Source organism: Dipodomys merriami, unplaced genomic scaffold, assembly GCF_024711535.1.
Source record: "Dipodomys merriami isolate MVZ:Mamm:240054 unplaced genomic scaffold, mDipMer1.0.p SCAF_294, whole genome shotgun sequence".
NCBI lineage: Eukaryota > Metazoa > Chordata > Mammalia > Rodentia > Heteromyidae > Dipodomys > Dipodomys merriami.
Genome location: NW_027204426.1, coordinates 357,822 through 372,200, shown reverse-complemented (window position 1 = coordinate 372,200; position 14,379 = coordinate 357,822). Strand labels below are relative to the sequence as shown.

The following is a 14,379-nucleotide window of genomic DNA, read 5'->3' as shown; positions in this document are numbered from 1 at the left end:
AGCCTTGAGCTGAAGAACTGAGGGACAGCGCCCAGGCCCAGAGTTCAGGCTCCACAACCGGACCACCCCCCAAAAAGAAAGAAAGAAAGAAAGAAAGAAAGAAAACTGCATACTACTTTCTACAATGAGAATATTAACCTGTATTTTGACCAAGAGAGTACAAAATTTCCTTTCCTCCACACTCTCACAACATTATTACCTTCTGAGTATTTCCAAGGGCAGGTTTTTCCTATGTGCAGTACCCCAGACTGGCCTTAGAATCAAATCCTCTTACTCCAACCCCCTAAATGCTTGGAATTACAAGCCTTTACCACCACACCTGACTCCTTTGATTTTGTTGATAAGAGTTATAATAGTTATGAAGTAGTATCATAGTAATTTTGAGTTGCATTTCTCTAATGACTTCTGTTCAGAAAGCATTAAGCCAGCATAGAAGTGGTATTAAACACAAATTTGTAAACCCACTGGTGATTTTCAGGGCTTTTTGGAAAGCAGGTCTATTCAGAACTTTCATCCATATTAAATCAAGTTTCTTGTTAATCTCATCTTTAATATCTCTATACAAAATGAATACTTAATTCAATATAGTAGAAAGGAAAAATTAAGCAACTCCTAACATTTTTCACTTTTCAATAAAATTATATTGCTTAAATCAATTTCTGTTTATGCTTGAGACTATACTACTTAATTTGGTTAGACCTTTTACAAAGCTTTATATACTTTATTTATTTTATGTTGATTGCTCTTTCCAAATCCTGCATGTCTAATTTTGGTTTCTTTCAGTCTCATGTAGTTCAGATTTCAAACCGAAGAATAAATGGAAGGAAACAAACAAACAAAAAAAGAGTTCCTCTCATCTGATGATGCCTCTACAAGAATGAGGAAAGAGTTCATCCTGCTAAGGATCTATGATAGAATTTCAAAAAGAGAATTCATTCTTCTAGGTTTTCCCTATCTTTGTGATGTACCTTAAATTATATAAAACAAAATACACTGCTCAGATACTCTTACGTTTTATCAGTTTTGTACATTTTCATATGGACTTCACATCTGTCTACAACATTCCTTCTTTATAAATGTCCCTGATATTTTTACACTATCAAGACATAAGATAACCAGTTTGATTTACAGCATGAGAGTTATCCTCCTGGCTTCCTTGGAAGCAGAGCATGGTCAATAGATAACATTACTTCTGGTTGCTCACTTCATGTAATGGTTTCTGTAATACATTTTATTTAGTATTTAAAAAACTGTTGGCTAAACTCAAAAGCTCATTCATAGAAGTTTATGTTAAGTTTTTCACAAGTTTTAATTCTCTTAATTCTTAAGATAACATTTGCTATAATACTAATATTATTACCATTTAAGTGTTGGGAAAAATTGTAATTAAAGGCACTAAATGCATGGCCCAAATACACACAGTGAGGAAAAAAATGAGTCAAAGTTTCCAAAAGTCTTTCAGCAATTCAGAAAAGGTAGGTAAAATCTGACCATTCTCTTACACTCTAAATTCAATATTAATATTGCTCAAGAAGTAATAGCATAGCAATTATTGCCGATGATGATTGTTTTCTGTCACAATTTGTCTTCAACACAGACTGTGTTGGTAACATTGCGTTATCATGCACAGAATTGAGCTTATACATTGAGTTTCAAAGACAGCCAAATTTCTTCTGTACTACAGTTCCATTTTTCTTTTTAAAAAGTACCAAAACTTTTAAATATCATCACTTTCTGTCTTTTAAGAATCCAAAAGAGAAATAAATTCACATTTAATTTAATAAATTCACCTTTACTTTTAAAGCAAAGTGCTTTAAAAGTAGGAGATGATAAAAACAGGCCCCCATGAAGTAAATTTTCTTCTACTTTTAAAATTATTCTGAAAACCTTGTGCTGGTTGGTCACACCTGTATTCTTGTTTACTTGAGATATCTACTCAGGAGGCTGAGATCTGTGGATAAAGTTGGAAGCCAATCAGGGCAAAATTATTTTTGAGATTATTTTTCAAAAAAATTTAATGAACTAGCAAAGAGCCAGGAGTGCAGATGTCACTCACCAATCTAGAGAGGAAAGGCCTAGCAAGACCTTAAAGCCCTGAGTTCAAATTCTGAGCACTCCAACACACTTGTGTACCCATGTGCACACACACACACACACATTTATTCAAAATACCCTCGTGTCAGTGTTTTGAATTAATTTATTTGTTAACAAGATTATATGGATAAAATAAGGGAAATAAACTCTTCAATCTCAGAACATTTTTATACATTTTTTATTTTAAAAATACTGCACAGAGGGGTTACATTTACATGAGCAAGGTAATGAGTACATTTCCTAACAAGCATTGTTACCTCCTCCTTTATTTTTCCCCCACCATCCCTTCTCTCCCACCTCCACAAGTACACTCCACTCCTTCTCTCTCCTTCCCCTACCTAAATTGTAAAATTCATTTTTCATCATACGTCTTGTGCATCTCATTGTTACAATGGGTCAACCCATATCCCTATTTAAGCATTTTGTTGTTTTCTTCTTCTCCCCAAATTAGAGAAACGTATATACAAGATGTAGGCGCACCAACTTCAAATCCAGTGAAAAAAGGGGTTATAGTGTGGTTGAGGAACATATAAAGGAACAAAAAAAATCACATCGTACAGTATAAGTATGTTAGAAATAATAGCAAGATAGAATCACTTGTGTACCTATCTTGGTGTTCGTTTAGCTTAACATCATCTTATCTGGTCAAATGCACATAGCTTAAGACATTTTCTGATAATCCCGGACATATATTAGCTATTGAAAATAAGAGAAACCATGGGACCTATATTTCTTTGGAGTTGGCTTACTTCACTTAAAAATTTTTTTCCAAATCTTTCCATTTCCTAACAAATTGGGCAATGTCATTCTTTCTGATGGAGGCAGAGCAAGCAATTGTATATATTTACCAGGTTTTCTTGATCCATTCATCTACTGAGGGGCATCTGGGTTGGTTCCATATCTTAGCTATGGTAAATAATGCTGCAATAAACATAGTTGTGCTGGTAGTTTTAGTATGGTCTTGTTTGTGATCCTTTGGGTAAATGAACAAAAGTGGGATTGCTGGGTCATAGGGGAGCTTTATGTGGAGTCATTTGAGGAAACTCCATACTGCTTTCCAAAGTGGTTGAAGACTTTTACACTCCCACCAAGAATGCAGTAGGGTTCCCTGGTGGCCCCATCCCCTCCAGCATTTGTTGTTGTAAAAACATGGATTGCTTCACTAATTTTCAAGTCATCCTTGAGCAGGGGCCATGCTAATCTTCTCTGTATCATTCTGATGTTAGTGTATAGGCTGCCGGATTAAGCACAGAACATTTTTTATATAGAAGGTGTAATTCATTTTCTTAGTCAATTCCACAAAAAAGTAAGTTCAAAAGAATTGTCATGAAATTTTAGAATCATGCATTTCTTACATAAGCACACATTTTTGATGTTGGCATAATTTGTGGAGGGGAAGGGGAAAATGTTTAAATAGGGATACAGGTAGACCCATTGCAACAATGAAAGGAACTTTACAACTTTGGTATCTCTACTACTGCCATACCTGCAGATTGTAACTTCATTGCTTCTTTTGAGGTAAGTATCACTATGCCTGGGTCTGCTTGGACTGTGGTCCTCCTAACACAAGCAAAACACATAGCACCCATCAAATGGTTAGAGTTTCTGAAACTTCCTTTTTTTTTTTTTTTTTTGGTCTGGGCTTGCCTGGAACTGCAATTCTCTAATCTCTGTTTTCTAAGTAGATAATATTACAGGTTTGAGCCACTTTATCCAGTAAAAGTATACAATTTCAAGATATCTTGATATTGCCTATATTTGTGCTTAACATATATAGCTAACCTTAATTTTCTCCCTCTTTTGTTTAGTACTCTGAGTTGAAAACATTGACTTTCTTGATATACATGGCTTTGTTTTGGGTGGAATCCCATCACAATCCAAAAAATCTTCCAAAAAGTTTATGTCAAGAATCATGGAAAAGAAGGCTTCAGGTTGGATAGAAAACACTGATCCTTAACTTATAATTGCAGTATATTTATAGTGTTAGTCAATACTTTCTGAAGTATGAGAAGAGAAGGAAGACAGAAATGTGAAAGATGTCAGGTCTCTGTGGAATTTCTGTAGTTGTCACTTCATGTTATATTCTTCCTTAAAACTTGCTTTATTAAAAGCCTCTAGGTGGATATTTGTTGGACTGATTGGTAACCTTACCCAAGAAATGAAGCTGATTTTAGAAGGTTGATGATTTGGTAAATAAAGGAATGATGAAAATGAGAACAGATATTGTCACAGAACGAGCCGACAAGGTTCATTGCTGAACAGCAAAACAAAGCAGTTTCAAGTCTGATGATGCACATTGGAACATATATAGATAGATACATATATGTATACATATACAAACATACGTGAAAAAGTATATATGCAGTAGAATACAGAGAAAGTTTGTATGACAAGTATTAAACTATATCAAACTGGTTGCAGGAAAGGTCCAGTAAAATATCAATAGTTTAGCATAGATTTTGCATAGATTTCTAAAGGATGAAAATTCTTCCCTCATTTTATACTTTACAAATATCCTTAGTATATTTTAAGTTTTTTATATTGTAGTTGGAACATGTATATAATGCTGAGAATTGGAAGTACATAAAGTATGCAACATGAATAGGTCAGCCAGAATAGGAAAGTTCATTAGATTCTTATTTCCAATTAACCACCAGGAGAAAAGGAGTTCCAGTTCAGATTTTATGTAGAGCACTGGCCTTGAACACAAAACGACCAGTCAGGCCATGAGTTTAAGCCTTAAGATCTACAGAAACAAAAACACAAAATATAACTTGGAGTTAGATATTTTATAATGAAGCATTTTTATATACTCTACATTGTTAGAAAGACTAGATTTCTGTGTTAGCTTTATAACCTACCATAATAAATGATATTGTCCATTTATTAAACAGAAAGGCTTACTCAGATTTATAAGTTTGAAGGTTTCAGTGTATGTTCAGTCGGTTTTATTGTTTTGGTGGCCTGTGACAAGACAATGTCAAGGTGAGGAGTATGACAAAAAGAAATGTTTTTGACCTAGAATGATTAAAAGAGAAAAGAAGAAAGAAGATGAGAGTGCATGTTCTCATAGGTTTTATTCTGAAGAACTTAATCTCCAGAAGAACTATTCAGGTATTCTCCACAGTCTGGGAGGAAATGGAAAGTCATTTTTCTTTAACACATAGGTCTTTCTGGGGCATTGTAAATTCAAATGGCAACATCTTCACCAATGATAATGACTTGTCCAGGGGTGGAAGCAACTAGATATTGCTATAAATTCCAATCAGATCCTTTTTCTTCTCATACCATGAAAGCCTGCCACAATTCCCAATCAAATCCCATCAAAGATTCAAACACTAATGCTGTCCCAAAAGTTCTGTATGCAAACCCACGTACATTCACTTCATTTAAGATGGCAATAGTATATGAAAATTTTAAGTCTTCCATAGAAAAAAATTCATATTAAGTGAAGTAAGCCGGTACCAAAGAAACTTAGGTCCCATGGTTTCCCTTATTTGCAATAACTAGTATATGTCTGAGTCAAGCAGAAAAGGTCAGATAAGTTGATTTTAGGGAAGTGAACCCTAATATATGTATTCAAAGTTTTTTTCTTTCAGGTGATTGTTTCTACACATTTATAAGATTATTTCTTTGTTGCTTTGTATGTCCCTCCCCCATGGTATAACCCTGCTTTCACTGTATTTGAGGTTGGTATAATTTGTGGAAGGGAAGGAAAAAAACAAATCGTTTAAATAGGGGTACCGTTGGATCCTTTGGAACAATGAGATGTACAAGTCGTTATATGGAAAAACGAACTTTACAACTTTGGTGGGGGCGGGGAGGAGGATTGCGTGGAGAGGGAGGGGGTGGAAGGATGGGAAGGGAAGGGATGGGAAGGGGAAACCAAGGAGGGACTACAATGCTTGATAAGAAATGCACTCATGGGCTAGGAAGGTGGCTCAGTGGTAGAGCGCTTGCCTTGCATGCTCAAGGCCCTGGGTTCGATTCGTCAGCACCACATAAGCAAAAAGAAAAAAGCCAGAAGTGGTGCTGTGGCTCAAGTGGTAGAGCACTAGCCTTGAGCTGAAGAGCTGAGGGACAGCGCCCAGGCCCCAAGACCAGATCCCCCCCCCAAAAAAAAAAAAAGAAAGAAAAAGAAAAAAAAGAAATGTACTCATTATCTTGCCCATGTAATTGTAACCCCTCTGTACAGCGTTTTCACTATAAAAAAAAAGAAAATTTTAAGTCTTCCAATTACGTTGTCACCAAGGAAACAATTACAATATTTCCTTAAAAAATATCTAGATTGTAGAACACTTTAATCAGAAAATTGAAGGAGTATCCATTATAGGATTTAATTTAAATATTTAGTCACTGAAATGGATATTCTATATCCACAACTTAGAGCCCTTTCAAAATACATAATTACAAACCTCATCCATTACCATCTTCCGTGAAGACAGTCCTTGCTGAAAACAAACCAAATGTGGTAAACCAATTAAAATGTACGCCATTGTCAAATGCTGTTGTTTTAAAGCATGGAAGTGACAGCACAATTAATGCCAGTGAACAACTGGTTCTAAGGAGTTTGGAAAGTGATTACTTTGTACTCTAGGTGGAAAAATCCACAGATGTTTCCGATTGTGCTTCGTTTTGGCATTTGTAAGATATATTTTGGAAAGCACAATGAATGAAAGCATGTTGTTTTATAAAGATTTGCTGGCTGACAAACTAGGGAAAGAAAACTTATTGAAATGTTTCAAATGAGAAGACAGACAATAGAGTGTGTAAAATGTGGTATGCAGCTTTAAATACAGACTGAAGCAAACCAAAGAATGGGAAAAAATTTTTCCTTAAATGCTTTCTGGGTATATTGTGCTATACACTATAATGATGAAATGATCATTTCTTTGGAAAAGTCATGAAAAAACACTGTCACCTGTTGAATTTCTTTATAAAGTGAATCTTAAATGACAAGAATGAAGAAATTTAAATATGTTAATAAAACATTATCAAGTATTACTTTAATTTTTGATTAAAAGTTAAATCAAACTGACAGACTATTAGTCCATTAAGATTAATGTTTCCTGTCATATGTTATTTTCTTTTTGTTCCTCTTTTATGGGTGGTGATTTTTTTTTCAGAAAGTCAACCTAGTCTTAACCATTACCCACAAAATTTATGCTGTCATAGAATCAGAAAGTTTTTTTTATTAAATTAAGACAATAGTAGGCTCATTTTATGCCAAACCAAAATATAAACACCAAAAACATTTTTCACTAAAAAAACACTCAAAAAATCATGAGGTTTTGGGGGAAGATGGAGGAGGAGAAGCTGGAGGGTAAACAAGCTCTTACATAGAAAGCAGTTTAAATGTTCCAGTCACACCAAGTGTGCCATCACAGTACAGAGAGTTTGGCCAAAGATGGAAAATCCAGGCAAGATGACAGATCTGAGCACTTGCCAGTAGCCACAGCTGAGGTGGCAGTAGGTACAGCGCCAGTGGCTATAGCCACCATACCTACAGAGAGAGTCAAGGACAAAGGCCCCAGACGTGGCTGGTGAGCAGATTCTACTCAACACCAGCAAGAACTGACAAGGAGCAGATATCTTCATCCTGCAGATCACAGACCAGAGATGACCCAGGAACCAACACTCTTACATGAGTAGAATCCTGACATCCTTACTCCTTCTCAGGGATCAGAGGAGGGAAGGCCGCCCCTCCCCCACTACCAGAGATCTCCATCTATGTTACTGACCTCCCCAGGGCTGAGCAGCTAGCTCTAATTCAGGCCTTGGAAGAAAACAAAAGAGTCATTTAGTAGGTCACAGGAAGTAGACATGACCTGTCAGGCTCAGCTCCACACAGGGGAATGTCACCCCACCAAGCCAGTGGAGCCTCTGTGGAGTGATGTCCTTCACATGGTAAACAGAGCCAGAGGCTGCCCCTCCCTACAACAGCCTAGACAAACAATTGAAACTAAGTAAAAAAAAAAAAACCCTGAGAATGGGTTCCATGAGTGTTTCAGGAGTTGCCCCTCAGGGAAAAGCTACCATTTTCTGAAAGGCCCCAACCCTACCTCATCATGGCATTTACACACTGGAGGAAACTGCCATCTTCCTCTTTGGTGATATTCAAAGCATATCTCCCTCCCACTGAATAGCCTGGGAAGAGGATCACAAAATCCTGGGTAAAGCAGAGCATTTTTCTGCCTGCACAAAAAAAACTGACTTAAGAAACCAGTCAAGCAAAATGAAAACTAAACACCACAAGCACACCAGAGACTCCACCAAGAGACAGGTTATAGACACAGGAGAGATACAGGGTCTTATCATCCCCCCCAAAAAAAAACCCCAAATAAAAGAACTCTTCTTTTTAACCTTTTTTTCAATTTTTAAAAGTGTTTGATGTTAATTTTTTCTCATAATTTTTATTTTTGATGTGTGTGTGTGGGTTTAATCTCTTTTGACCTTTTGGTCCTTTTTTTATTGTTTTCATTTCTTTCTCTCTCTCTTTCTTTTTGTTTGACATAATTGCTGTTCTGCTCATCCCCAGATACATACCAGTGGTCAATTATTAGACCTTATCCCCCATTGTGTACATACTTAATCCTGAAATTTATTACTCGATTCAAAAAATCTTAGGCTTAATTTCTTTAATGGCAGTATTATCTCTTTATACCAGTATAATTTTCAATTAACTAATTTTAATTTTCTTTTATTTTTTAGTTTTTCATGTTTCCTTTCTATCCCTCCTCTCCTCTCAACCTATCCTTTTCTTCTCTCCATATCATTTCTTTAAAGTTACATAATTTTTAAGTGTTTCACTTCTTAGATTTAAATTTTTGTTTATCCATTTTTTCTTTATTTTTAAAAAAATCTCTCTCCAATCATTCTGTACAATGCATTTCCCTCTCAGAGATTAGGACTTGGTTAAATTCACTCTTTTTTTTCCACCAGATTTCTTTTTTTTTAAATTTTTTTTTGGGGGGATCCAGTCGTGGGACCTGAACTCTGGGCCTGGGAGCTGTCCCTCAGCTCTTCAGCTCAAGGCTAGCACTCTACCACTTGAGCCACAGCGCCACTTCCAGCTCTTTTTGCTTATGTGGTGCTGAGGAATCAAACCCAGGGCCTCAGGCATGCAAGGCAAGCACTCTACCACTGAGCCACCTTCCCAGCCCAAATTCACTCTTCTTTTACCTCTCCACATCCTTCTAATCCTATTTTTCTCCACAATTCTCCCTAAACCTAATAATTTCTGGTGTGTCAAATCCTTTTTGCTTTTATTACCCTATTAGTCCATGGTTGTTTGATGATGAATAGATTGTATCTGATGTACTAGATTGTATCTGCAGCCATTTTGACTGTGCAACTACAGGACTCCGGTTGATGCTTGCCTTAAAATAGTGGTCTAGCACAAAATTGGTTTACTTTCATACCAAATGGGCAGAACAAGCCAGAAAACACAAAAAAATGGCAAGTCTGGGTATATGAATTCCCACTCATGATAATCAGGTGACAGAATATTAATGAATAATCCAGAAGAGAGTACCCAAAAAGCTCTACAAGCCTTACTGGTATACATGGTGAATGAATAGATTGAAAGGTTGCAAAAGACTCAGTGTGAGCGAGATAGAGAGCGAGAGGGGGCAAACCAAAGATTAATACAGGAATCTTGTGAGCATGAGGAAGCTACTCAAAGATTAATACAGGAATTGCGTGAGCAGGTTAAAAACAGTCAAAGAGAAATGCAGAAATTGCATGAGAAGGCTGAGATCAGTCAAAGAGAAAGACAGGAATTGCATGATTGTGAGGAAGCTGTTCAAAGAGTAATACAGGATTTGCGAGAGAAGGATGAGAATAGAGCAAGATCAATAAAGGCATTCATGGAATCCATGAGCAGACAGCTGAATGAATTAAGGGAGACCACAAAGGGAATGCTCAATGGAGCCCAAGAAAAGTAATGGGAGTCCAAGGAAACCATAACGAATCAACTAAGTGATTTGAGAAGAAACACTGACCACCAAATTAAGGAAGTAAAGTTCATACAAGACCTAAAACAAAGCTGCAACAAAGAATTTGAAGCCAGCAAAGCCAAACAATTAGAAGGAAAAGAAATAAAAAACAAAGTAGAAAGTCTTGACAGTTGGTTAGACCATGTAGAAGATCGGATCTCGGGAACTGAAGACAGCTTAGATATTATAGAGAAAGAATGTATAACTATCCAAGACAAATCCAAGAAATATGATAGATCTATTCAACATTTGGAAAGCACCATCAGAAGGCCTAATCTGAGGGTAATGGGTGTAGAGGAGCACCTAGAGACAGAAGTTAACGGTTTAGGAAATTTATTTCACAGAATCATAGCAGAGAATTTCCCAAACATGCAAAAAGATAGGCCTATTCAGATACAAGCTTTTAGAACCACCAAACCAGACTGACAAAAGATACTTAAACATGTCCTACACATAGAAAAACAACAAGAGCACAATAAAGGCCAAGAAACAGGATCCAAGGGAATTAAATTAGAACTCAACACTGAAAGCCACCAAAGAAAGTCCTGTAACACTTGGAGGCTGAACAATACACAGTTGAATCACCAGTGGGTCATGGAAGAGATTAGAAAGGAAATGCAAATGCTCATGATAGTCCACAAAAATGAACACATAAATTACCAGCACCTCTGGGACACAGGAAATGCAGTACTCAGAGGCAATTTTATACCTCTGAGTTCCTACATCAACAAATTAGAGAGATCTGAAACCAACAATTAATGAGATATCTGAAAAAGAGCAACAAAATAAACCCCAATCCAGTAGATTGAAAGAAATAATTAAAATTAAATCAGAATTAAACGAATTAGAATCCAAAAAAAATAGAAAGAATCATCAAAACAAAGAGTTGGTTCTTCAAAAAAATTAACAAAAATTGACAGACGTTTAGCAAATCTTATCAGAAAAAGAAGAGCACACACAGAAATAAACAAACTCAGAGATGAGAATGGAAACATCACCACAGAAACAACCAAAAATCCAGAACATTATAAGGGAATACTTCTCAAATCTTTATGCTAATAAGTTTGAGAACCTGGTAGAAATGGACCTTTTCCTAGCAAATATTGACATGCCAAAACTAAACCAAGATGAGTTAAATCGAATTAACAGGCCCATATCATGCATTGAGATAGAAGCAGCAATAAGAGAACTCCGATCTAAGGACCAATGGATTACAGTGGAATTCTACAAGGCCTTCAAAGCAGAGCTCACACCAATACCCTCCAACTCTTTAATGAAATTGAAAGAGAAAGTGCACATGGAACTCATTCTATGAACACATCCTAACCCTCATCCTAAAACCAGGCAGGGACTCATCAAAGAAAGAGAACTAGAGACTCATTTCTTTGATGAACATTGATGCAAAACTTCTCAACAAAATTTTGGCCAATCGACTTCAAGAATTCATCCAAAAAATCATACACCACGATCAAACAGGATTCATTTCAGGGATGCAAAGCTGATTCAATATATGCAAATCAATTAATATAATAATTAATATAATATATTAATATATATTATATAAGGCCCAAATAAATATAGGTCCCATGGTTTCCCTTATCTACAATAACTAGTATATTTTTTAATCAAGCAGGAATGGTCAGATAAGTTGATATTAGGCGAAAGATAAGAACTCAAATGGGTTTTTTTTCTCTTGATATTGTTTCTAGCATATTTCTAAGATGATTTCTTTGTATGTCCCTCCCCCATGGTATAACCCTTGTTTTCACTGTGTTTGATGTTGGTATAATTTGTGGAGGAGAAGGGAAAAACAAATTCTTTAAATAGGGATACAGGTGGACCCATTGCAACAATCAGATGTTCAACACGTTATGTTGGAAAACAAACTTTACAACTTTGGCGCATGGGTTGGTTTGGGGGTGGGGAGTTGGGAAGAGATGGTAAGGGGAAACAAAGGAGGGGCAACAATGCTTGATAAGAAATGTAATCATTTCCTTGCTCATGTAATTGTAACCCCTCTGTACATATTTTCACAATAAAAAAAATCATGAAATTTAAAGTAAAAATCCATGTCAATTTTTTGTTGTTGTTGTTGGTCGTGCAGCTTGAATTCTGGGCCTGGGCAATGTTTCTCAGCTCTTCAGCTCATTGATACCACTGTACCACTTGAGCCACAGTGCCCTTTCTACTTTTCAAGTGGGTTATTGGAGATAAGAGTCTCACAGACTTTTCTGCCCAGGCTGGCTTTGAACCACTATCCTCAATCTGAGACTCCTGAGTAGCTAGGATTACAGGCATGAGCCACCAAAGCCCAGATCCAAGTCAATTTGTAAAAAGCAAGCTTATTGAAACTTCTGGCTTTTTCCAATAAACAATCTTACTTTTTAGTATTAGTTTATAACTATGAGTTATTTTTAGATGTAACCGTGAACTTTTTAATAGAATCAAACATAATTTTTACTATTACTCAGTATCTCACAAAATCCACTGTAATTAGCTTTCCCCAAAGTAAATTATTACAGGAAGTGGCGCTGTAGCTCAAGTGGTAGAGCGCTCGCTTTGAGCTGAAGAGCTGAGGGACAGCGCCCAGGCCCAGAGTTCAAGCCCCACGACCGACAAAAAAAAAAAAAAAAAAAAAAAAAAGTAAATTATTACATACTCCATTACTCACTATTATTACACTCTATATTACATATAGTGTGAAGTGAAAATAGTTTGGATCATTTCATATAAATTATTAGATGGTATTTTAGCATTATAAATTCACATCTGTGATTTTAAAAGAAGGAAAGAAGATTTGAGTTAAAATCAAATGTAAATGTGTTGTGTGTCCTAATTAAAGCAAAATTTATGAGTCCATACAGACAAATTTATTTTCTTTCCACTAAAGGCTTTGAAGTAATACTATTGGAAATAATAGTGAGGCAAGAGGAGGAAGAATTCAAATCATGTCAAAGAATGTGTCTGTTATTCTGCTACCCCCTCCATTAAGAAGACCTACCCGGTCCAGATATCACAAAACTTCAAGTATCTCTCTTAGAAATCTATTTGGAAAAGTTCTAAATCACTGATTATTTATGTATTTTCTGTTAAATGAAACAAAATATAGACACAAAACAACTGAAATAAAATGCACACATATGTTGAAGTCACCACAGGTGGAAAAACAACCAACAAAGTAGAACTCCCCCAGGAACAAAAGCTTGTTGTGCCTGTTTGTTTTTAAGCACAAAAACCTGAAATACATGTTACCCTTGAGTAGATCCATAAAGATAACTGTGTCTCAGAAATATGGTTGTGTTAATTTGTAATTAAATTCATCTAGATGAATGTAATATAGCAAATCACGTGAATGGATCAAATTGTTTAAAACAAATGTGACTGTATGTGGAGTGAGAGCTGCACATATTAAAAGAATAAAATAACAAAAATCATGACATACTTAAAAAATTCAGAAATGCAATGAATAAGACCAATGGTATCCATATTGAGACCTAAATCCTACTGATTTAACAAGAACAAAATATGCAAATAATAGAATCTGAGCAGGGTACCTGAGTGTACATAATTGTAAACTACTCCAAATTGTAGAAGACTGAATGTAGGTTATCTAAAGGAAAACATCAACCCATGATATAAATGACATTGAAAATTTCATGAAAAGATAGAAGTAGTTTCTAGAAAATACTATTTTAATAAGTTGTGATCAAAATCTTTCTAGTACTGACAAAATTGCATACCTATTTAGTTAGATCCAAAAAAGACTCAAGTTACGCAAGCTGATTTGAAACTTTGGCAAAGTAGCAGGATACAACTATATTGTTATTATGGATGTTGACTCCGGCATGGAATTAATTTCCTCTTTGATCTGACAAATGAATATATGAAAGAACAGAACTTCAGCTAAATATCAAGACCTAACTAAACATAGAACCAGAAAAGTGATCATGCAAGCCGTATTGCAACTGGGATAAAAGGAATATCAGTCATACTGATTCTGTATTTATTGTAAATGCTGATTTTTTCATAAATTATTTCCTTTAGCTTGCATTTTTAAAACATTGGTAACTAATTTTGGATTCCTCCTTCAATTTAGTTCTGAGTATAATGTATCACTTCAGTTCCTAACCCATATCCCCAGCACTCACACACACACACAAACACACATACACACAGGAGCTTCACGATGCACCTGCTTGGTGTGGTGGAGTGGAGGGGGATGGAGGAGAGTCTCCTCCAGTGGTGGGGCTGAGGGGAGATTCAATCTCCTGGGCCGGTACTGGGGGTG

At 35.9% G+C, this 14,379-nt stretch overlaps 1 non-coding gene across 1 annotated transcript; it reads right to left on the bottom strand.

Annotated features, from left to right (window-relative positions):
• Nucleotides 1–3,237: 3,237 nt before the first annotated feature.
• Nucleotides 3,238–3,344, bottom strand: LOC138839139 (U6 spliceosomal RNA). Its single transcript, XR_011375868.1, has one exon. It is a non-coding gene; the product is annotated as a U6 spliceosomal RNA (small nuclear RNA).
• Nucleotides 3,345–14,379: the final 11,035 nt, after the last annotated feature.